This window comes from Anomaloglossus baeobatrachus, unplaced genomic scaffold (genome assembly GCF_048569485.1).
Source record: "Anomaloglossus baeobatrachus isolate aAnoBae1 unplaced genomic scaffold, aAnoBae1.hap1 Scaffold_4331, whole genome shotgun sequence".
In the NCBI taxonomy this organism is placed as follows: Eukaryota; Metazoa; Chordata; class Amphibia; order Anura; family Aromobatidae; genus Anomaloglossus; species Anomaloglossus baeobatrachus.
In genome coordinates this window covers 16512-38441 of record NW_027443667.1, presented here as the reverse complement: position 1 = coordinate 38441, position 21930 = coordinate 16512, and the positions used below count along the sequence as shown (strand labels likewise).

At 48.3% G+C, this 21930-nt stretch overlaps 11 non-coding genes and 1 pseudogene across 11 annotated transcripts; all 12 read left to right on the top strand.

The window, feature by feature from the left end:
- The first annotated feature begins 856 nt into the window (after window positions 1-856).
- LOC142279462 (U2 spliceosomal RNA) lies at window positions 857-1047 on the top strand. The gene has a single exon (XR_012742084.1). It is a non-coding gene; the product is annotated as a U2 spliceosomal RNA (small nuclear RNA).
- A 1387-nt stretch (window positions 1048-2434) lies between these two features.
- LOC142279460 (U2 spliceosomal RNA) lies at window positions 2435-2625 on the top strand. Its single transcript, XR_012742083.1, has one exon. It is a non-coding gene; the product is annotated as a U2 spliceosomal RNA (small nuclear RNA).
- A 1387-nt stretch (window positions 2626-4012) lies between these two features.
- On the top strand, window positions 4013-4203 carry LOC142279459 (U2 spliceosomal RNA). The gene has a single exon (XR_012742082.1). It is a non-coding gene; the product is annotated as a U2 spliceosomal RNA (small nuclear RNA).
- Window positions 4204-5590: 1387 nt separating this feature from the next.
- LOC142279458 (U2 spliceosomal RNA) lies at window positions 5591-5781 on the top strand. The gene has a single exon (XR_012742081.1). It is a non-coding gene; the product is annotated as a U2 spliceosomal RNA (small nuclear RNA).
- Window positions 5782-7168: 1387 nt separating this feature from the next.
- Window positions 7169-7359, top strand: LOC142279457 (U2 spliceosomal RNA). Its single transcript, XR_012742080.1, has one exon. It is a non-coding gene; the product is annotated as a U2 spliceosomal RNA (small nuclear RNA).
- Window positions 7360-8746: 1387 nt separating this feature from the next.
- On the top strand, window positions 8747-8937 carry LOC142279455 (U2 spliceosomal RNA). The gene has a single exon (XR_012742078.1). It is a non-coding gene; the product is annotated as a U2 spliceosomal RNA (small nuclear RNA).
- Window positions 8938-10324: 1387 nt separating this feature from the next.
- Window positions 10325-10515, top strand: LOC142279454 (U2 spliceosomal RNA). The gene has a single exon (XR_012742077.1). It is a non-coding gene; the product is annotated as a U2 spliceosomal RNA (small nuclear RNA).
- Window positions 10516-11902: 1387 nt separating this feature from the next.
- Window positions 11903-12093, top strand: LOC142279453 (U2 spliceosomal RNA). Its single transcript, XR_012742076.1, has one exon. It is a non-coding gene; the product is annotated as a U2 spliceosomal RNA (small nuclear RNA).
- A 1387-nt stretch (window positions 12094-13480) lies between these two features.
- On the top strand, window positions 13481-13671 carry LOC142279452 (U2 spliceosomal RNA). Its single transcript, XR_012742075.1, has one exon. It is a non-coding gene; the product is annotated as a U2 spliceosomal RNA (small nuclear RNA).
- Window positions 13672-15058: 1387 nt separating this feature from the next.
- LOC142279451 (U2 spliceosomal RNA) lies at window positions 15059-15249 on the top strand. Its single transcript, XR_012742074.1, has one exon. It is a non-coding gene; the product is annotated as a U2 spliceosomal RNA (small nuclear RNA).
- Window positions 15250-16636: 1387 nt separating this feature from the next.
- Window positions 16637-16827, top strand: LOC142279449 (U2 spliceosomal RNA). The gene has a single exon (XR_012742073.1). It is a non-coding gene; the product is annotated as a U2 spliceosomal RNA (small nuclear RNA).
- A 1387-nt stretch (window positions 16828-18214) lies between these two features.
- LOC142279464 (U2 spliceosomal RNA) lies at window positions 18215-18304 on the top strand (annotated as a pseudogene).
- The last annotated feature ends 3626 nt before the right edge of the window (window positions 18305-21930 follow it).

Below are 21930 nucleotides of genomic sequence, written 5' to 3'. Positions count from 1 at the left end.
AGCTCAATTGGGGACAGTCATGGGTGATGAATGTTTGCAACCTACTGCGAAGCCTCATACCGCAATATAAGGAACGTCAAATACTAAGAAAGGGCGGCCTATGAAAGAATTACTACTTTCAATAAGTACACTTAAACGGCTAATTGGGAATAGAAAAACTGTAAAAAGCCCTCTGAGAAAGCCCCCCTCTAACCTTTGATAGTAAGCTTTTCTGTAGTCTGCCTGTTGATGTATTTTCCGTTTGAACTGTGCACAACATGAAGAGACGGAACACTGGCGGCTTGTCACAATGCCCCCCGATGACATCACAATAGCGCTGCTGCCTAGAAAACAAGCTGCGCAGAAGAAGTTGTTCTTTGGGTGGGAGGGTGGGCTAGTGGAAGGAGGGGGCAATCTCTTTTTTTCCCGGGTGGTAGGGGGATGACAGGAGAAGGGAAGCGGGTGGTGAGAAAGGTACAGAGGGCAGGGTTTGGGGGCTGGGAAGGAAAGGGAAAAGATTAGGGTTTGGGGATGATGAAAGGGCTTTCTACGGGTAAGGATGGCAAAGGGTGGCAGTGACGGAAAGTCAGGCAACCTGTCCTGTCCGTCTTTTTGTATCGTGAATTGGAAAGACTGCAAGGGGGAGGGGAGTTGCTTGCGCCCTAAAGGAGGAGTTATTCAGATTCATTGCAGTGGGCGGCGGCTGCAAAACGCACCATTCTTCTTGTTTTGGCTCTGCAAAGCAGCCTTTTCAAGGGTTGGCTTGGGTGACAAAATGTCTTGTGTAGGCGTGGGTTTGTCTCCCTCTCGCTCTCTCTCCCCAAGATGTGTCCGGCATAGGCCAGGGTGCCACTCGAGGCCCAAACCAATTCTGGTTATCGCTTCTCGGCCTTTTGGCTAAGATCAAGTGTAGTATCTGTTCTTATCAGTTTAATATCTGATACGTCCCCTATCTGGGGACCATATATTAAATGGATTTTTAGAACAGGGAGATGGAAAAAGAGCTTGCTCTGTCCACTCCACGCATTGACCTGGTATTGCAGTACCTCCAGGAACGGTGCACCCCTTCTTAACCCAGTTTCCAAAAGCAGAACTCAATTCACCTGATTCATATTAGCCCGATTTAATGAATTGGAAGAAAGCATACGTCTTCATATGCACCTCAATTTGGCCCATTCACTTTTCACACTTCCTCCTTTTGTTTTTTATCTTTCACACTTTTGACTTTCTTTATTCATCCAAATAGCAAACTCATCACCACTCAACCTGACCAACTCGGCTATGTCCCCGTGCTGCAGTTCTCTGTCTTATCTAGATCATTTGCAATTGAATGGAATAGATCCCTTTTGGACAAAGTGGATTCACCTGCTGCTGCAGTGACCACAGGTGTGATAACATCTAGAATTGGCATCTGGTGCGATCTCTCCGCTTCCACTCCAAAGAAAGTTACCTGTTTATTCCTATCATGCATTGGTTTTTGGGGTTTTCTTTGAGTAATGATGATCTCTTTAGTAGTCTGTTGGCGCCCTCTCCTGGAGGAATAGTTTGCTTGCTCTTGGACATTCTAAAAGAGAGGTCATGATAGACATTGAGCTTCTGAGCTCAATTGGGGACAGTCATGGGTGATGAATGTTTGCAACCTACTGCGAAGCCTCATACCGCAATATAAGGAACGTCAAATACTAAGAAAGGGCGGCCTATGAAAGAATTACTACTTTCAATAAGTACACTTAAACGGCTAATTGGGAATAGAAAAACTGTAAAAAGCCCTCTGAGAAAGCCCCCCTCTAACCTTTGATAGTAAGCTTTTCTGTAGTCTGCCTGTTGATGTATTTTCCGTTTGAACTGTGCACAACATGAAGAGACGGAACACTGGCGGCTTGTCACAATGCCCCCCGATGACATCACAATAGCGCTGCTGCCTAGAAAACAAGCTGCGCAGAAGAAGTTGTTCTTTGGGTGGGAGGGTGGGCTAGTGGAAGGAGGGGGCAATCTCTTTTTTTCCCGGGTGGTAGGGGGATGACAGGAGAAGGGAAGCGGGTGGTGAGAAAGGTACAGAGGGCAGGGTTTGGGGGCTGGGAAGGAAAGGGAAAAGATTAGGGTTTGGGGATGATGAAAGGGCTTTCTACGGGTAAGGATGGCAAAGGGTGGCAGTGACGGAAAGTCAGGCAACCTGTCCTGTCCGTCTTTTTGTATCGTGAATTGGAAAGACTGCAAGGGGGAGGGGAGTTGCTTGCGCCCTAAAGGAGGAGTTATTCAGATTCATTGCAGTGGGCGGCGGCTGCAAAACGCACCATTCTTCTTGTTTTGGCTCTGCAAAGCAGCCTTTTCAAGGGTTGGCTTGGGTGACAAAATGTCTTGTGTAGGCGTGGGTTTGTCTCCCTCTCGCTCTCTCTCCCCAAGATGTGTCCGGCATAGGCCAGGGTGCCACTCGAGGCCCAAACCAATTCTGGTTATCGCTTCTCGGCCTTTTGGCTAAGATCAAGTGTAGTATCTGTTCTTATCAGTTTAATATCTGATACGTCCCCTATCTGGGGACCATATATTAAATGGATTTTTAGAACAGGGAGATGGAAAAAGAGCTTGCTCTGTCCACTCCACGCATTGACCTGGTATTGCAGTACCTCCAGGAACGGTGCACCCCTTCTTAACCCAGTTTCCAAAAGCAGAACTCAATTCACCTGATTCATATTAGCCCGATTTAATGAATTGGAAGAAAGCATACGTCTTCATATGCACCTCAATTTGGCCCATTCACTTTTCACACTTCCTCCTTTTGTTTTTTATCTTTCACACTTTTGACTTTCTTTATTCATCCAAATAGCAAACTCATCACCACTCAACCTGACCAACTCGGCTATGTCCCCGTGCTGCAGTTCTCTGTCTTATCTAGATCATTTGCAATTGAATGGAATAGATCCCTTTTGGACAAAGTGGATTCACCTGCTGCTGCAGTGACCACAGGTGTGATAACATCTAGAATTGGCATCTGGTGCGATCTCTCCGCTTCCACTCCAAAGAAAGTTACCTGTTTATTCCTATCATGCATTGGTTTTTGGGGTTTTCTTTGAGTAATGATGATCTCTTTAGTAGTCTGTTGGCGCCCTCTCCTGGAGGAATAGTTTGCTTGCTCTTGGACATTCTAAAAGAGAGGTCATGATAGACATTGAGCTTCTGAGCTCAATTGGGGACAGTCATGGGTGATGAATGTTTGCAACCTACTGCGAAGCCTCATACCGCAATATAAGGAACGTCAAATACTAAGAAAGGGCGGCCTATGAAAGAATTACTACTTTCAATAAGTACACTTAAACGGCTAATTGGGAATAGAAAAACTGTAAAAAGCCCTCTGAGAAAGCCCCCCTCTAACCTTTGATAGTAAGCTTTTCTGTAGTCTGCCTGTTGATGTATTTTCCGTTTGAACTGTGCACAACATGAAGAGACGGAACACTGGCGGCTTGTCACAATGCCCCCCGATGACATCACAATAGCGCTGCTGCCTAGAAAACAAGCTGCGCAGAAGAAGTTGTTCTTTGGGTGGGAGGGTGGGCTAGTGGAAGGAGGGGGCAATCTCTTTTTTTCCCGGGTGGTAGGGGGATGACAGGAGAAGGGAAGCGGGTGGTGAGAAAGGTACAGAGGGCAGGGTTTGGGGGCTGGGAAGGAAAGGGAAAAGATTAGGGTTTGGGGATGATGAAAGGGCTTTCTACGGGTAAGGATGGCAAAGGGTGGCAGTGACGGAAAGTCAGGCAACCTGTCCTGTCCGTCTTTTTGTATCGTGAATTGGAAAGACTGCAAGGGGGAGGGGAGTTGCTTGCGCCCTAAAGGAGGAGTTATTCAGATTCATTGCAGTGGGCGGCGGCTGCAAAACGCACCATTCTTCTTGTTTTGGCTCTGCAAAGCAGCCTTTTCAAGGGTTGGCTTGGGTGACAAAATGTCTTGTGTAGGCGTGGGTTTGTCTCCCTCTCGCTCTCTCTCCCCAAGATGTGTCCGGCATAGGCCAGGGTGCCACTCGAGGCCCAAACCAATTCTGGTTATCGCTTCTCGGCCTTTTGGCTAAGATCAAGTGTAGTATCTGTTCTTATCAGTTTAATATCTGATACGTCCCCTATCTGGGGACCATATATTAAATGGATTTTTAGAACAGGGAGATGGAAAAAGAGCTTGCTCTGTCCACTCCACGCATTGACCTGGTATTGCAGTACCTCCAGGAACGGTGCACCCCTTCTTAACCCAGTTTCCAAAAGCAGAACTCAATTCACCTGATTCATATTAGCCCGATTTAATGAATTGGAAGAAAGCATACGTCTTCATATGCACCTCAATTTGGCCCATTCACTTTTCACACTTCCTCCTTTTGTTTTTTATCTTTCACACTTTTGACTTTCTTTATTCATCCAAATAGCAAACTCATCACCACTCAACCTGACCAACTCGGCTATGTCCCCGTGCTGCAGTTCTCTGTCTTATCTAGATCATTTGCAATTGAATGGAATAGATCCCTTTTGGACAAAGTGGATTCACCTGCTGCTGCAGTGACCACAGGTGTGATAACATCTAGAATTGGCATCTGGTGCGATCTCTCCGCTTCCACTCCAAAGAAAGTTACCTGTTTATTCCTATCATGCATTGGTTTTTGGGGTTTTCTTTGAGTAATGATGATCTCTTTAGTAGTCTGTTGGCGCCCTCTCCTGGAGGAATAGTTTGCTTGCTCTTGGACATTCTAAAAGAGAGGTCATGATAGACATTGAGCTTCTGAGCTCAATTGGGGACAGTCATGGGTGATGAATGTTTGCAACCTACTGCGAAGCCTCATACCGCAATATAAGGAACGTCAAATACTAAGAAAGGGCGGCCTATGAAAGAATTACTACTTTCAATAAGTACACTTAAACGGCTAATTGGGAATAGAAAAACTGTAAAAAGCCCTCTGAGAAAGCCCCCCTCTAACCTTTGATAGTAAGCTTTTCTGTAGTCTGCCTGTTGATGTATTTTCCGTTTGAACTGTGCACAACATGAAGAGACGGAACACTGGCGGCTTGTCACAATGCCCCCCGATGACATCACAATAGCGCTGCTGCCTAGAAAACAAGCTGCGCAGAAGAAGTTGTTCTTTGGGTGGGAGGGTGGGCTAGTGGAAGGAGGGGGCAATCTCTTTTTTTCCCGGGTGGTAGGGGGATGACAGGAGAAGGGAAGCGGGTGGTGAGAAAGGTACAGAGGGCAGGGTTTGGGGGCTGGGAAGGAAAGGGAAAAGATTAGGGTTTGGGGATGATGAAAGGGCTTTCTACGGGTAAGGATGGCAAAGGGTGGCAGTGACGGAAAGTCAGGCAACCTGTCCTGTCCGTCTTTTTGTATCGTGAATTGGAAAGACTGCAAGGGGGAGGGGAGTTGCTTGCGCCCTAAAGGAGGAGTTATTCAGATTCATTGCAGTGGGCGGCGGCTGCAAAACGCACCATTCTTCTTGTTTTGGCTCTGCAAAGCAGCCTTTTCAAGGGTTGGCTTGGGTGACAAAATGTCTTGTGTAGGCGTGGGTTTGTCTCCCTCTCGCTCTCTCTCCCCAAGATGTGTCCGGCATAGGCCAGGGTGCCACTCGAGGCCCAAACCAATTCTGGTTATCGCTTCTCGGCCTTTTGGCTAAGATCAAGTGTAGTATCTGTTCTTATCAGTTTAATATCTGATACGTCCCCTATCTGGGGACCATATATTAAATGGATTTTTAGAACAGGGAGATGGAAAAAGAGCTTGCTCTGTCCACTCCACGCATTGACCTGGTATTGCAGTACCTCCAGGAACGGTGCACCCCTTCTTAACCCAGTTTCCAAAAGCAGAACTCAATTCACCTGATTCATATTAGCCCGATTTAATGAATTGGAAGAAAGCATACGTCTTCATATGCACCTCAATTTGGCCCATTCACTTTTCACACTTCCTCCTTTTGTTTTTTATCTTTCACACTTTTGACTTTCTTTATTCATCCAAATAGCAAACTCATCACCACTCAACCTGACCAACTCGGCTATGTCCCCGTGCTGCAGTTCTCTGTCTTATCTAGATCATTTGCAATTGAATGGAATAGATCCCTTTTGGACAAAGTGGATTCACCTGCTGCTGCAGTGACCACAGGTGTGATAACATCTAGAATTGGCATCTGGTGCGATCTCTCCGCTTCCACTCCAAAGAAAGTTACCTGTTTATTCCTATCATGCATTGGTTTTTGGGGTTTTCTTTGAGTAATGATGATCTCTTTAGTAGTCTGTTGGCGCCCTCTCCTGGAGGAATAGTTTGCTTGCTCTTGGACATTCTAAAAGAGAGGTCATGATAGACATTGAGCTTCTGAGCTCAATTGGGGACAGTCATGGGTGATGAATGTTTGCAACCTACTGCGAAGCCTCATACCGCAATATAAGGAACGTCAAATACTAAGAAAGGGCGGCCTATGAAAGAATTACTACTTTCAATAAGTACACTTAAACGGCTAATTGGGAATAGAAAAACTGTAAAAAGCCCTCTGAGAAAGCCCCCCTCTAACCTTTGATAGTAAGCTTTTCTGTAGTCTGCCTGTTGATGTATTTTCCGTTTGAACTGTGCACAACATGAAGAGACGGAACACTGGCGGCTTGTCACAATGCCCCCCGATGACATCACAATAGCGCTGCTGCCTAGAAAACAAGCTGCGCAGAAGAAGTTGTTCTTTGGGTGGGAGGGTGGGCTAGTGGAAGGAGGGGGCAATCTCTTTTTTTCCCGGGTGGTAGGGGGATGACAGGAGAAGGGAAGCGGGTGGTGAGAAAGGTACAGAGGGCAGGGTTTGGGGGCTGGGAAGGAAAGGGAAAAGATTAGGGTTTGGGGATGATGAAAGGGCTTTCTACGGGTAAGGATGGCAAAGGGTGGCAGTGACGGAAAGTCAGGCAACCTGTCCTGTCCGTCTTTTTGTATCGTGAATTGGAAAGACTGCAAGGGGGAGGGGAGTTGCTTGCGCCCTAAAGGAGGAGTTATTCAGATTCATTGCAGTGGGCGGCGGCTGCAAAACGCACCATTCTTCTTGTTTTGGCTCTGCAAAGCAGCCTTTTCAAGGGTTGGCTTGGGTGACAAAATGTCTTGTGTAGGCGTGGGTTTGTCTCCCTCTCGCTCTCTCTCCCCAAGATGTGTCCGGCATAGGCCAGGGTGCCACTCGAGGCCCAAACCAATTCTGGTTATCGCTTCTCGGCCTTTTGGCTAAGATCAAGTGTAGTATCTGTTCTTATCAGTTTAATATCTGATACGTCCCCTATCTGGGGACCATATATTAAATGGATTTTTAGAACAGGGAGATGGAAAAAGAGCTTGCTCTGTCCACTCCACGCATTGACCTGGTATTGCAGTACCTCCAGGAACGGTGCACCCCTTCTTAACCCAGTTTCCAAAAGCAGAACTCAATTCACCTGATTCATATTAGCCCGATTTAATGAATTGGAAGAAAGCATACGTCTTCATATGCACCTCAATTTGGCCCATTCACTTTTCACACTTCCTCCTTTTGTTTTTTATCTTTCACACTTTTGACTTTCTTTATTCATCCAAATAGCAAACTCATCACCACTCAACCTGACCAACTCGGCTATGTCCCCGTGCTGCAGTTCTCTGTCTTATCTAGATCATTTGCAATTGAATGGAATAGATCCCTTTTGGACAAAGTGGATTCACCTGCTGCTGCAGTGACCACAGGTGTGATAACATCTAGAATTGGCATCTGGTGCGATCTCTCCGCTTCCACTCCAAAGAAAGTTACCTGTTTATTCCTATCATGCATTGGTTTTTGGGGTTTTCTTTGAGTAATGATGATCTCTTTAGTAGTCTGTTGGCGCCCTCTCCTGGAGGAATAGTTTGCTTGCTCTTGGACATTCTAAAAGAGAGGTCATGATAGACATTGAGCTTCTGAGCTCAATTGGGGACAGTCATGGGTGATGAATGTTTGCAACCTACTGCGAAGCCTCATACCGCAATATAAGGAACGTCAAATACTAAGAAAGGGCGGCCTATGAAAGAATTACTACTTTCAATAAGTACACTTAAACGGCTAATTGGGAATAGAAAAACTGTAAAAAGCCCTCTGAGAAAGCCCCCCTCTAACCTTTGATAGTAAGCTTTTCTGTAGTCTGCCTGTTGATGTATTTTCCGTTTGAACTGTGCACAACATGAAGAGACGGAACACTGGCGGCTTGTCACAATGCCCCCCGATGACATCACAATAGCGCTGCTGCCTAGAAAACAAGCTGCGCAGAAGAAGTTGTTCTTTGGGTGGGAGGGTGGGCTAGTGGAAGGAGGGGGCAATCTCTTTTTTTCCCGGGTGGTAGGGGGATGACAGGAGAAGGGAAGCGGGTGGTGAGAAAGGTACAGAGGGCAGGGTTTGGGGGCTGGGAAGGAAAGGGAAAAGATTAGGGTTTGGGGATGATGAAAGGGCTTTCTACGGGTAAGGATGGCAAAGGGTGGCAGTGACGGAAAGTCAGGCAACCTGTCCTGTCCGTCTTTTTGTATCGTGAATTGGAAAGACTGCAAGGGGGAGGGGAGTTGCTTGCGCCCTAAAGGAGGAGTTATTCAGATTCATTGCAGTGGGCGGCGGCTGCAAAACGCACCATTCTTCTTGTTTTGGCTCTGCAAAGCAGCCTTTTCAAGGGTTGGCTTGGGTGACAAAATGTCTTGTGTAGGCGTGGGTTTGTCTCCCTCTCGCTCTCTCTCCCCAAGATGTGTCCGGCATAGGCCAGGGTGCCACTCGAGGCCCAAACCAATTCTGGTTATCGCTTCTCGGCCTTTTGGCTAAGATCAAGTGTAGTATCTGTTCTTATCAGTTTAATATCTGATACGTCCCCTATCTGGGGACCATATATTAAATGGATTTTTAGAACAGGGAGATGGAAAAAGAGCTTGCTCTGTCCACTCCACGCATTGACCTGGTATTGCAGTACCTCCAGGAACGGTGCACCCCTTCTTAACCCAGTTTCCAAAAGCAGAACTCAATTCACCTGATTCATATTAGCCCGATTTAATGAATTGGAAGAAAGCATACGTCTTCATATGCACCTCAATTTGGCCCATTCACTTTTCACACTTCCTCCTTTTGTTTTTTATCTTTCACACTTTTGACTTTCTTTATTCATCCAAATAGCAAACTCATCACCACTCAACCTGACCAACTCGGCTATGTCCCCGTGCTGCAGTTCTCTGTCTTATCTAGATCATTTGCAATTGAATGGAATAGATCCCTTTTGGACAAAGTGGATTCACCTGCTGCTGCAGTGACCACAGGTGTGATAACATCTAGAATTGGCATCTGGTGCGATCTCTCCGCTTCCACTCCAAAGAAAGTTACCTGTTTATTCCTATCATGCATTGGTTTTTGGGGTTTTCTTTGAGTAATGATGATCTCTTTAGTAGTCTGTTGGCGCCCTCTCCTGGAGGAATAGTTTGCTTGCTCTTGGACATTCTAAAAGAGAGGTCATGATAGACATTGAGCTTCTGAGCTCAATTGGGGACAGTCATGGGTGATGAATGTTTGCAACCTACTGCGAAGCCTCATACCGCAATATAAGGAACGTCAAATACTAAGAAAGGGCGGCCTATGAAAGAATTACTACTTTCAATAAGTACACTTAAACGGCTAATTGGGAATAGAAAAACTGTAAAAAGCCCTCTGAGAAAGCCCCCCTCTAACCTTTGATAGTAAGCTTTTCTGTAGTCTGCCTGTTGATGTATTTTCCGTTTGAACTGTGCACAACATGAAGAGACGGAACACTGGCGGCTTGTCACAATGCCCCCCGATGACATCACAATAGCGCTGCTGCCTAGAAAACAAGCTGCGCAGAAGAAGTTGTTCTTTGGGTGGGAGGGTGGGCTAGTGGAAGGAGGGGGCAATCTCTTTTTTTCCCGGGTGGTAGGGGGATGACAGGAGAAGGGAAGCGGGTGGTGAGAAAGGTACAGAGGGCAGGGTTTGGGGGCTGGGAAGGAAAGGGAAAAGATTAGGGTTTGGGGATGATGAAAGGGCTTTCTACGGGTAAGGATGGCAAAGGGTGGCAGTGACGGAAAGTCAGGCAACCTGTCCTGTCCGTCTTTTTGTATCGTGAATTGGAAAGACTGCAAGGGGGAGGGGAGTTGCTTGCGCCCTAAAGGAGGAGTTATTCAGATTCATTGCAGTGGGCGGCGGCTGCAAAACGCACCATTCTTCTTGTTTTGGCTCTGCAAAGCAGCCTTTTCAAGGGTTGGCTTGGGTGACAAAATGTCTTGTGTAGGCGTGGGTTTGTCTCCCTCTCGCTCTCTCTCCCCAAGATGTGTCCGGCATAGGCCAGGGTGCCACTCGAGGCCCAAACCAATTCTGGTTATCGCTTCTCGGCCTTTTGGCTAAGATCAAGTGTAGTATCTGTTCTTATCAGTTTAATATCTGATACGTCCCCTATCTGGGGACCATATATTAAATGGATTTTTAGAACAGGGAGATGGAAAAAGAGCTTGCTCTGTCCACTCCACGCATTGACCTGGTATTGCAGTACCTCCAGGAACGGTGCACCCCTTCTTAACCCAGTTTCCAAAAGCAGAACTCAATTCACCTGATTCATATTAGCCCGATTTAATGAATTGGAAGAAAGCATACGTCTTCATATGCACCTCAATTTGGCCCATTCACTTTTCACACTTCCTCCTTTTGTTTTTTATCTTTCACACTTTTGACTTTCTTTATTCATCCAAATAGCAAACTCATCACCACTCAACCTGACCAACTCGGCTATGTCCCCGTGCTGCAGTTCTCTGTCTTATCTAGATCATTTGCAATTGAATGGAATAGATCCCTTTTGGACAAAGTGGATTCACCTGCTGCTGCAGTGACCACAGGTGTGATAACATCTAGAATTGGCATCTGGTGCGATCTCTCCGCTTCCACTCCAAAGAAAGTTACCTGTTTATTCCTATCATGCATTGGTTTTTGGGGTTTTCTTTGAGTAATGATGATCTCTTTAGTAGTCTGTTGGCGCCCTCTCCTGGAGGAATAGTTTGCTTGCTCTTGGACATTCTAAAAGAGAGGTCATGATAGACATTGAGCTTCTGAGCTCAATTGGGGACAGTCATGGGTGATGAATGTTTGCAACCTACTGCGAAGCCTCATACCGCAATATAAGGAACGTCAAATACTAAGAAAGGGCGGCCTATGAAAGAATTACTACTTTCAATAAGTACACTTAAACGGCTAATTGGGAATAGAAAAACTGTAAAAAGCCCTCTGAGAAAGCCCCCCTCTAACCTTTGATAGTAAGCTTTTCTGTAGTCTGCCTGTTGATGTATTTTCCGTTTGAACTGTGCACAACATGAAGAGACGGAACACTGGCGGCTTGTCACAATGCCCCCCGATGACATCACAATAGCGCTGCTGCCTAGAAAACAAGCTGCGCAGAAGAAGTTGTTCTTTGGGTGGGAGGGTGGGCTAGTGGAAGGAGGGGGCAATCTCTTTTTTTCCCGGGTGGTAGGGGGATGACAGGAGAAGGGAAGCGGGTGGTGAGAAAGGTACAGAGGGCAGGGTTTGGGGGCTGGGAAGGAAAGGGAAAAGATTAGGGTTTGGGGATGATGAAAGGGCTTTCTACGGGTAAGGATGGCAAAGGGTGGCAGTGACGGAAAGTCAGGCAACCTGTCCTGTCCGTCTTTTTGTATCGTGAATTGGAAAGACTGCAAGGGGGAGGGGAGTTGCTTGCGCCCTAAAGGAGGAGTTATTCAGATTCATTGCAGTGGGCGGCGGCTGCAAAACGCACCATTCTTCTTGTTTTGGCTCTGCAAAGCAGCCTTTTCAAGGGTTGGCTTGGGTGACAAAATGTCTTGTGTAGGCGTGGGTTTGTCTCCCTCTCGCTCTCTCTCCCCAAGATGTGTCCGGCATAGGCCAGGGTGCCACTCGAGGCCCAAACCAATTCTGGTTATCGCTTCTCGGCCTTTTGGCTAAGATCAAGTGTAGTATCTGTTCTTATCAGTTTAATATCTGATACGTCCCCTATCTGGGGACCATATATTAAATGGATTTTTAGAACAGGGAGATGGAAAAAGAGCTTGCTCTGTCCACTCCACGCATTGACCTGGTATTGCAGTACCTCCAGGAACGGTGCACCCCTTCTTAACCCAGTTTCCAAAAGCAGAACTCAATTCACCTGATTCATATTAGCCCGATTTAATGAATTGGAAGAAAGCATACGTCTTCATATGCACCTCAATTTGGCCCATTCACTTTTCACACTTCCTCCTTTTGTTTTTTATCTTTCACACTTTTGACTTTCTTTATTCATCCAAATAGCAAACTCATCACCACTCAACCTGACCAACTCGGCTATGTCCCCGTGCTGCAGTTCTCTGTCTTATCTAGATCATTTGCAATTGAATGGAATAGATCCCTTTTGGACAAAGTGGATTCACCTGCTGCTGCAGTGACCACAGGTGTGATAACATCTAGAATTGGCATCTGGTGCGATCTCTCCGCTTCCACTCCAAAGAAAGTTACCTGTTTATTCCTATCATGCATTGGTTTTTGGGGTTTTCTTTGAGTAATGATGATCTCTTTAGTAGTCTGTTGGCGCCCTCTCCTGGAGGAATAGTTTGCTTGCTCTTGGACATTCTAAAAGAGAGGTCATGATAGACATTGAGCTTCTGAGCTCAATTGGGGACAGTCATGGGTGATGAATGTTTGCAACCTACTGCGAAGCCTCATACCGCAATATAAGGAACGTCAAATACTAAGAAAGGGCGGCCTATGAAAGAATTACTACTTTCAATAAGTACACTTAAACGGCTAATTGGGAATAGAAAAACTGTAAAAAGCCCTCTGAGAAAGCCCCCCTCTAACCTTTGATAGTAAGCTTTTCTGTAGTCTGCCTGTTGATGTATTTTCCGTTTGAACTGTGCACAACATGAAGAGACGGAACACTGGCGGCTTGTCACAATGCCCCCCGATGACATCACAATAGCGCTGCTGCCTAGAAAACAAGCTGCGCAGAAGAAGTTGTTCTTTGGGTGGGAGGGTGGGCTAGTGGAAGGAGGGGGCAATCTCTTTTTTTCCCGGGTGGTAGGGGGATGACAGGAGAAGGGAAGCGGGTGGTGAGAAAGGTACAGAGGGCAGGGTTTGGGGGCTGGGAAGGAAAGGGAAAAGATTAGGGTTTGGGGATGATGAAAGGGCTTTCTACGGGTAAGGATGGCAAAGGGTGGCAGTGACGGAAAGTCAGGCAACCTGTCCTGTCCGTCTTTTTGTATCGTGAATTGGAAAGACTGCAAGGGGGAGGGGAGTTGCTTGCGCCCTAAAGGAGGAGTTATTCAGATTCATTGCAGTGGGCGGCGGCTGCAAAACGCACCATTCTTCTTGTTTTGGCTCTGCAAAGCAGCCTTTTCAAGGGTTGGCTTGGGTGACAAAATGTCTTGTGTAGGCGTGGGTTTGTCTCCCTCTCGCTCTCTCTCCCCAAGATGTGTCCGGCATAGGCCAGGGTGCCACTCGAGGCCCAAACCAATTCTGGTTATCGCTTCTCGGCCTTTTGGCTAAGATCAAGTGTAGTATCTGTTCTTATCAGTTTAATATCTGATACGTCCCCTATCTGGGGACCATATATTAAATGGATTTTTAGAACAGGGAGATGGAAAAAGAGCTTGCTCTGTCCACTCCACGCATTGACCTGGTATTGCAGTACCTCCAGGAACGGTGCACCCCTTCTTAACCCAGTTTCCAAAAGCAGAACTCAATTCACCTGATTCATATTAGCCCGATTTAATGAATTGGAAGAAAGCATACGTCTTCATATGCACCTCAATTTGGCCCATTCACTTTTCACACTTCCTCCTTTTGTTTTTTATCTTTCACACTTTTGACTTTCTTTATTCATCCAAATAGCAAACTCATCACCACTCAACCTGACCAACTCGGCTATGTCCCCGTGCTGCAGTTCTCTGTCTTATCTAGATCATTTGCAATTGAATGGAATAGATCCCTTTTGGACAAAGTGGATTCACCTGCTGCTGCAGTGACCACAGGTGTGATAACATCTAGAATTGGCATCTGGTGCGATCTCTCCGCTTCCACTCCAAAGAAAGTTACCTGTTTATTCCTATCATGCATTGGTTTTTGGGGTTTTCTTTGAGTAATGATGATCTCTTTAGTAGTCTGTTGGCGCCCTCTCCTGGAGGAATAGTTTGCTTGCTCTTGGACATTCTAAAAGAGAGGTCATGATAGACATTGAGCTTCTGAGCTCAATTGGGGACAGTCATGGGTGATGAATGTTTGCAACCTACTGCGAAGCCTCATACCGCAATATAAGGAACGTCAAATACTAAGAAAGGGCGGCCTATGAAAGAATTACTACTTTCAATAAGTACACTTAAACGGCTAATTGGGAATAGAAAAACTGTAAAAAGCCCTCTGAGAAAGCCCCCCTCTAACCTTTGATAGTAAGCTTTTCTGTAGTCTGCCTGTTGATGTATTTTCCGTTTGAACTGTGCACAACATGAAGAGACGGAACACTGGCGGCTTGTCACAATGCCCCCCGATGACATCACAATAGCGCTGCTGCCTAGAAAACAAGCTGCGCAGAAGAAGTTGTTCTTTGGGTGGGAGGGTGGGCTAGTGGAAGGAGGGGGCAATCTCTTTTTTTCCCGGGTGGTAGGGGGATGACAGGAGAAGGGAAGCGGGTGGTGAGAAAGGTACAGAGGGCAGGGTTTGGGGGCTGGGAAGGAAAGGGAAAAGATTAGGGTTTGGGGATGATGAAAGGGCTTTCTACGGGTAAGGATGGCAAAGGGTGGCAGTGACGGAAAGTCAGGCAACCTGTCCTGTCCGTCTTTTTGTATCGTGAATTGGAAAGACTGCAAGGGGGAGGGGAGTTGCTTGCGCCCTAAAGGAGGAGTTATTCAGATTCATTGCAGTGGGCGGCGGCTGCAAAACGCACCATTCTTCTTGTTTTGGCTCTGCAAAGCAGCCTTTTCAAGGGTTGGCTTGGGTGACAAAATGTCTTGTGTAGGCGTGGGTTTGTCTCCCTCTCGCTCTCTCTCCCCAAGATGTGTCCGGCATAGGCCAGGGTGCCACTCGAGGCCCAAACCAATTCTGGTTATCGCTTCTCGGCCTTTTGGCTAAGATCAAGTGTAGTATCTGTTCTTATCAGTTTAATATCTGATACGTCCCCTATCTGGGGACCATATATTAAATGGATTTTTAGAACAGGGAGATGGAAAAAGAGCTTGCTCTGTCCACTCCACGCATTGACCTGGTATTGCAGTACCTCCAGGAACGGTGCACCCCTTCTTAACCCAGTTTCCAAAAGCAGAACTCAATTCACCTGATTCATATTAGCCCGATTTAATGAATTGGAAGAAAGCATACGTCTTCATATGCACCTCAATTTGGCCCATTCACTTTTCACACTTCCTCCTTTTGTTTTTTATCTTTCACACTTTTGACTTTCTTTATTCATCCAAATAGCAAACTCATCACCACTCAACCTGACCAACTCGGCTATGTCCCCGTGCTGCAGTTCTCTGTCTTATCTAGATCATTTGCAATTGAATGGAATAGATCCCTTTTGGACAAAGTGGATTCACCTGCTGCTGCAGTGACCACAGGTGTGATAACATCTAGAATTGGCATCTGGTGCGATCTCTCCGCTTCCACTCCAAAGAAAGTTACCTGTTTATTCCTATCATGCATTGGTTTTTGGGGTTTTCTTTGAGTAATGATGATCTCTTTAGTAGTCTGTTGGCGCCCTCTCCTGGAGGAATAGTTTGCTTGCTCTTGGACATTCTAAAAGAGAGGTCATGATAGACATTGAGCTTCTGAGCTCAATTGGGGACAGTCATGGGTGATGAATGTTTGCAACCTACTGCGAAGCCTCATACCGCAATATAAGGAACGTCAAATACTAAGAAAGGGCGGCCTATGAAAGAATTACTACTTTCAATAAGTACACTTAAACGGCTAATTGGGAATAGAAAAACTGTAAAAAGCCCTCTGAGAAAGCCCCCCTCTAACCTTTGATAGTAAGCTTTTCTGTAGTCTGCCTGTTGATGTATTTTCCGTTTGAACTGTGCACAACATGAAGAGACGGAACACTGGCGGCTTGTCACAATGCCCCCCGATGACATCACAATAGCGCTGCTGCCTAGAAAACAAGCTGCGCAGAAGAAGTTGTTCTTTGGGTGGGAGGGTGGGCTAGTGGAAGGAGGGGGCAATCTCTTTTTTTCCCGGGTGGTAGGGGGATGACAGGAGAAGGGAAGCGGGTGGTGAGAAAGGTACAGAGGGCAGGGTTTGGGGGCTGGGAAGGAAAGGGAAAAGATTAGGGTTTGGGGATGATGAAAGGGCTTTCTACGGGTAAGGATGGCAAAGGGTGGCAGTGACGGAAAGTCAGGCAACCTGTCCTGTCCGTCTTTTTGTATCGTGAATTGGAAAGACTGCAAGGGGGAGGGGAGTTGCTTGCGCCCTAAAGGAGGAGTTATTCAGATTCATTGCAGTGGGCGGCGGCTGCAAAACGCACCATTCTTCTTGTTTTGGCTCTGCAAAGCAGCCTTTTCAAGGGTTGGCTTGGGTGACAAAATGTCTTGTGTAGGCGTGGGTTTGTCTCCCTCTCGCTCTCTCTCCCCAAGATGTGTCCGGCATAGGCCAGGGTGCCACTCGAGGCCCAAACCAATTCTGGTTATCGCTTCTCGGCCTTTTGGCTAAGATCAAGTGTAGTATCTGTTCTTATCAGTTTAATATCTGATACGTCCCCTATCTGGGGACCATATATTAAATGGATTTTTAGAACAGGGAGATGGAAAAAGAGCTTGCTCTGTCCACTCCACGCATTGACCTGGTATTGCAGTACCTCCAGGAACGGTGCACCCCTTCTTAACCCAGTTTCCAAAAGCAGAACTCAATTCACCTGATTCATATTAGCCCGATTTAATGAATTGGAAGAAAGCATACGTCTTCATATGCACCTCAATTTGGCCCATTCACTTTTCACACTTCCTCCTTTTGTTTTTTATCTTTCACACTTTTGACTTTCTTTATTCATCCAAATAGCAAACTCATCACCACTCAACCTGACCAACTCGGCTATGTCCCCGTGCTGCAGTTCTCTGTCTTATCTAGATCATTTGCAATTGAATGGAATAGATCCCTTTTGGACAAAGTGGATTCACCTGCTGCTGCAGTGACCACAGGTGTGATAACATCTAGAATTGGCATCTGGTGCGATCTCTCCGCTTCCACTCCAAAGAAAGTTACCTGTTTATTCCTATCATGCATTGGTTTTTGGGGTTTTCTTTGAGTAATGATGATCTCTTTAGTAGTCTGTTGGCGCCCTCTCCTGGAGGAATAGTTTGCTTGCTCTTGGACATTCTAAAAGAGAGGTCATGATAGACATTGAGCTTCTGAGCTCAATTGGGGACAGTCATGGGTGATGAATGTTTGCAACCTACTGCGAAGCCTCATACCGCAATATAAGGAACGTCAAATACTAAGAAAGGGCGGCCTATGAAAGAATTACTACTTTCAATAAGTACACTTAAACGGCTAATTGGGAATAGAAAAACTGTAAAAAGCCCTCTGAGAAAGCCCCCCTCTAACCTTTGATAGTAAGCTTTTCTGTAGTCTGCCTGTTGATGTATTTTCCGTTTGAACTGTGCACAACATGAAGAGACGGAACACTGGCGGCTTGTCACAATGCCCCCCGATGACATCACAATAGCGCTGCTGCCTAGAAAACAAGCTGCGCAGAAGAAGTTGTTCTTTGGGTGGGAGGGTGGGCTAGTGGAAGGAGGGGGCAATCTCTTTTTTTCCCGGGTGGTAGGGGGATGACAGGAGAAGGGAAGCGGGTGGTGAGAAAGGTACAGAGGGCAGGGTTTGGGGGCTGGGAAGGAAAGGGAAAAGATTAGGGTTTGGGGATGATGAAAGGGCTTTCTACGGGTAAGGATGGCAAAGGGTGGCAGTGACGGAAAGTCAGGCAACCTGTCCTGTCCGTCTTTTTGTATCGTGAATTGGAAAGACTGCAAGGGGGAGGGGAGTTGCTTGCGCCCTAAAGGAGGAGTTATTCAGATTCATTGCAGTGGGCGGCGGCTGCAAAACGCACCATTCTTCTTGTTTTGGCTCTGCAAAGCAGCCTTTTCAAGGGTTGGCTTGGGTGACAAAATGTCTTGTGTAGGCGTGGGTTTGTCTCCCTCTCGCTCTCTCTCCCCAAGATGTGTCCGGCATAGGCCAGGGTGCCACTCGAGGCCCAAACCAATTCTGGTTATCGCTTCTCGGCCTTTTGGCTAAGATCAAGTGTAGTATCTGTTCTTATCAGAACAAACTGAGCTAGCTACACTTGACGAGATACGATCAGGGAGACGAGCTCCGAAGCCCAGCCGAGACCGGAAGAGGGAGATCGGACGGAAGAAGAGCTTGGCAGAAAGAAGCAAGAAGACGAAGGCTCGGAGAAGACTTGGGGAGACCAGAGGAACTTCGAGGAGGAACACAGCGGGAGAAGACACCCGGAGAAGAATCCAAGATCCAGCTCCGGGAATTCAAGCAGGAACCAGCCATGGCAAGCAAGCCAGAGAAGGCAGCCAAGAAGGCTCAGGACCCAGGGACCTCCAGGAAGGCTCATCCAGAGGCTTCTTCGGCCCAAGAGGCCCCTACCTCCGACGCCAGCCAGCCGGAGGGAGCCCGGACGCCGCCTGAAAAGGCTCCAACCCTGGAGCCTTGGATGCGGCAGACGGTCGCCCTGAAGCTAAAGGCGGTGGATGGTAGGTTGCCGGACATGTCCAGCGACGTGTTCTGCAAGAAGATGATTCTGGATCAGGGCTTCTCCAGGGCGGAAACCCTGAGTGTCCAGACCTTCATGACTGGCATTTTTCTGGTAACCTTTGACACGGTGAATGCCTGCAGGAGATACTGGGAGGCGATGAACGCAGCGATGCCGGACTCCCCTTTTCATTCTTTTTTAGGATCCTGTCCTATACAGAGGGATGAGAAGAGGATCACGGTCTCCATGCGGAACCCGCACACCCCAGGAAGAGACATCTCCACGTTCCTGGGACGTCTCTGCACAGTGGTGAGGGAGCCATCCCACATCCTTAACGGCAACGGATTCTGGACGGGTAAGTGGTCAGTAACCGTTCGACTCTACAGGGAACCAGCATCCGAGGATGGTCTCCAGCACCTGCCCCCGACATTCTCTCTGGGAAACTCCTTTGGTCTCATCTACTACCCGGACATGCCACACAACTGCAGGAAATGTGGCGGGAAAGGGCATTCGATGAAGACCTGCAAGGAGGACGCCTGCAGGGTTTGCCGGGTGACGGGACACAGCTCCAAGGACTGCCCAAAGAAGAAGACTTGCAACCTATGTGGACAGGCGGACCACCTTTACAAGGACTGCCCACAGCGGGAGAAATCCTGGGCAAGGGTTGCCGCGGTGACCCAGTATCGGGTAGTCGCAGCTTCGTCGACCAAGGCAGCTACGACCAAGGCCACAGAGGCCAAGGACAAGGCGGCCAAGAACCCGGCGACCGTGGCTCCAGCCGATGCCCCAGCAGCCACGGAGTCCAGGAAAAAGGGTAAGAAAACTGTTGCCCCCTCCCTGGTCCCCCCCCCTGTCACCCCTGTCCAAACCCCTCCCCCCCCGGCCAACCCTACTGAGGATTCCACTACCTCCACCTCATTTCCCTACTCCTCAGTTGGTCTCCTCACCCCCCCCCCAAAGCCCACTCTCCCTCCCCAGACCATGAGAGCAGAGGACCTCAGCACTCTTGCACTTTTCACCGAGGAGGATTTTCCAGCTCTTGTCTCCTCAGGTACAGGCCAAAGGAAAAGGAAGGTGGAAGATAGTCCTGTCGCAGAACCTTCCAAGCTGTTCATTGTGGATCCCAATCCACCCCAGGAAGAGGAGGATGGCCTCCTCCCAGAACCGGACGTGTTGGAGCAGATGGTGGAGTCCCTTGTGGCCGAAGAAGAAATGGAGGAGTCGGAAGCCACTGAGGCACCATCCCTGCTCGATCAGCTAGAAGAAGAGGGTCTGCTGGAGATACCCTTACCAGCAGGTGCCAAAGAGGAAGAACCGCCCGACCGGAGTGGTAACTAAGGCACACCGCCTGCGCTAACTTTCTCTTTCCTCCAATGACTGCTAACATTAACATCTTTTCCATTAATGTTAGGAGCATCAGAGACAAGTTCCGACGTCAGACAATTTTTGCGTTCCTTAACACTCAGTCTAGTGATGTATTTTTCCTGCAGGAATGCTCCCTTCCCTCCTCTAGGTCCTTCAACCATCTGGCCAGGGAGTGGACCCATGGCCCATCCTACTGGTCCGGCGGAGGCGACTGTAGGTCCGCGGGGGTCGCCGTGCTGATCAGGGGAAGCGCCTTCACATTGGACTCTGTTCAGGAAATCGTCTGCGGCAGGTTACTGCTCGTGGATGGCACCTGGGCGGGAGAACCTGTCAGGTTCATCAATGTGTACGCTTCTCCTGTGAAGAGCGATCGACTGGAGCTCCTCCAAGCCCTGCGCCCTCAGCTCGCTACCGCCAGGACGGTAGTGATGGCCGGGGATTTCAACTGCCCGATTGAGGAGGATGGACGCAGTTCTGGAACGGCTGCCAAGTTGGACGTCACATCCAAACTGCTCATTGAGATGGTGACCGAAGCCTCTCTTGTGGACGTTGTTGGCTCCATCGGACACGGATCCGTGAACTATTCATGGTGCCGATCCGATGGCTCGCTGCGTTCCAGGATTGACTTTGTGTTTACCTCTCGGGCGGTTGGGCGGAGTGGGCACTCGATGGTCCCCTGCTTCTTCTCTGACCACAGAGCCATTCACTTTCAAGGTGTGCTGGGCCATGGCTTCCCCATTGGCCCGGGCTCCTGGAAGCTGAACTGCTCTCTGCTGGAAAAGGGTGAGATTCTGGAGGAGCTTAGAGCTGCCTACTCCACGTGGCGGGCCTACAAGTCGGGCTTCCAGTCTGTTTCTGACTGGTGGGAATACGTTAAACTCGAGTTCCGTTTCTTCTTTCAGGCAAAGAGTCAACAACAGGCGTGTCTGAAGAGGAGGGACTTCAGGAGACTCCAGCGTGAGCTGCGTTCCCTGCAGGACCTTCTTCGATGCGGCTGGGACGTGAGAGAGGAGCTGGAGGAGACTAAGAGGAGCCTGAAAAGGCACTTCGAGGAGGAGTCCGAGCGAATTGTCTTCCGTTCCAAAGTGGAGAACCTGGAGAAGGGTGAGAAATGTAACTCGTTCTTTTTCAGGAAACTCCACGCCGGTCACACGCCCATGAATGAACTACGAGACGAGAGTGGAAGCATGCAACGCGGGAAAGAGAACGTGATGAAGGTCGTCAGCGACTTCTACAGCGAACTCTACGCCCGCAAGACTACTGACCCCGAGGCCGCCGATAAGTTCCTGTCAGGTATCACTAACCATCTTGACCCTGCAGACGCGGCGGCCATGGATGTTCCTCTGACGGTGGACGAGCTGCTCTCGGCCGCCAAATCCTTTAGTTCTGGCAGGACACCGGGCAGTGACGGCCTCCCAGCAGAGCTCTATGTAGCGCTGGGAGACCTAATCTGTCCGGACCTGTTAGGGCTGTATGAGGAGATGGTGGTGGAGGGCAGAATGCCTCCATCTCTGAGGGAAGGAATGGTCACGATCCTGTACAAGCGTAAAGGAGAAAGGTGCGACCTGAAGAATTGGCGTCCCATCACCCTTCTGAACGTCGACTACAAGATCCTGGCCAAGACGATGGCAACGAGATTGAAGACTGTTATCGGACGGATCATCCACCCGGATCAGACCTGCGGCATCCCCGGACGTCGCATCGCAGACAGCCTGGCTCTCATGCGGGACACGGTCGAGTACATCAAAGCCCGCCGGGTGCACGCAGCCCTGATCTCGTTGGATCAGGAAAAGGCCTTCGACCGTGTTTCCCATGAGTTCCTGGGCAAAGCTCTGCACAGGTTAGGTTTGGGTAACAT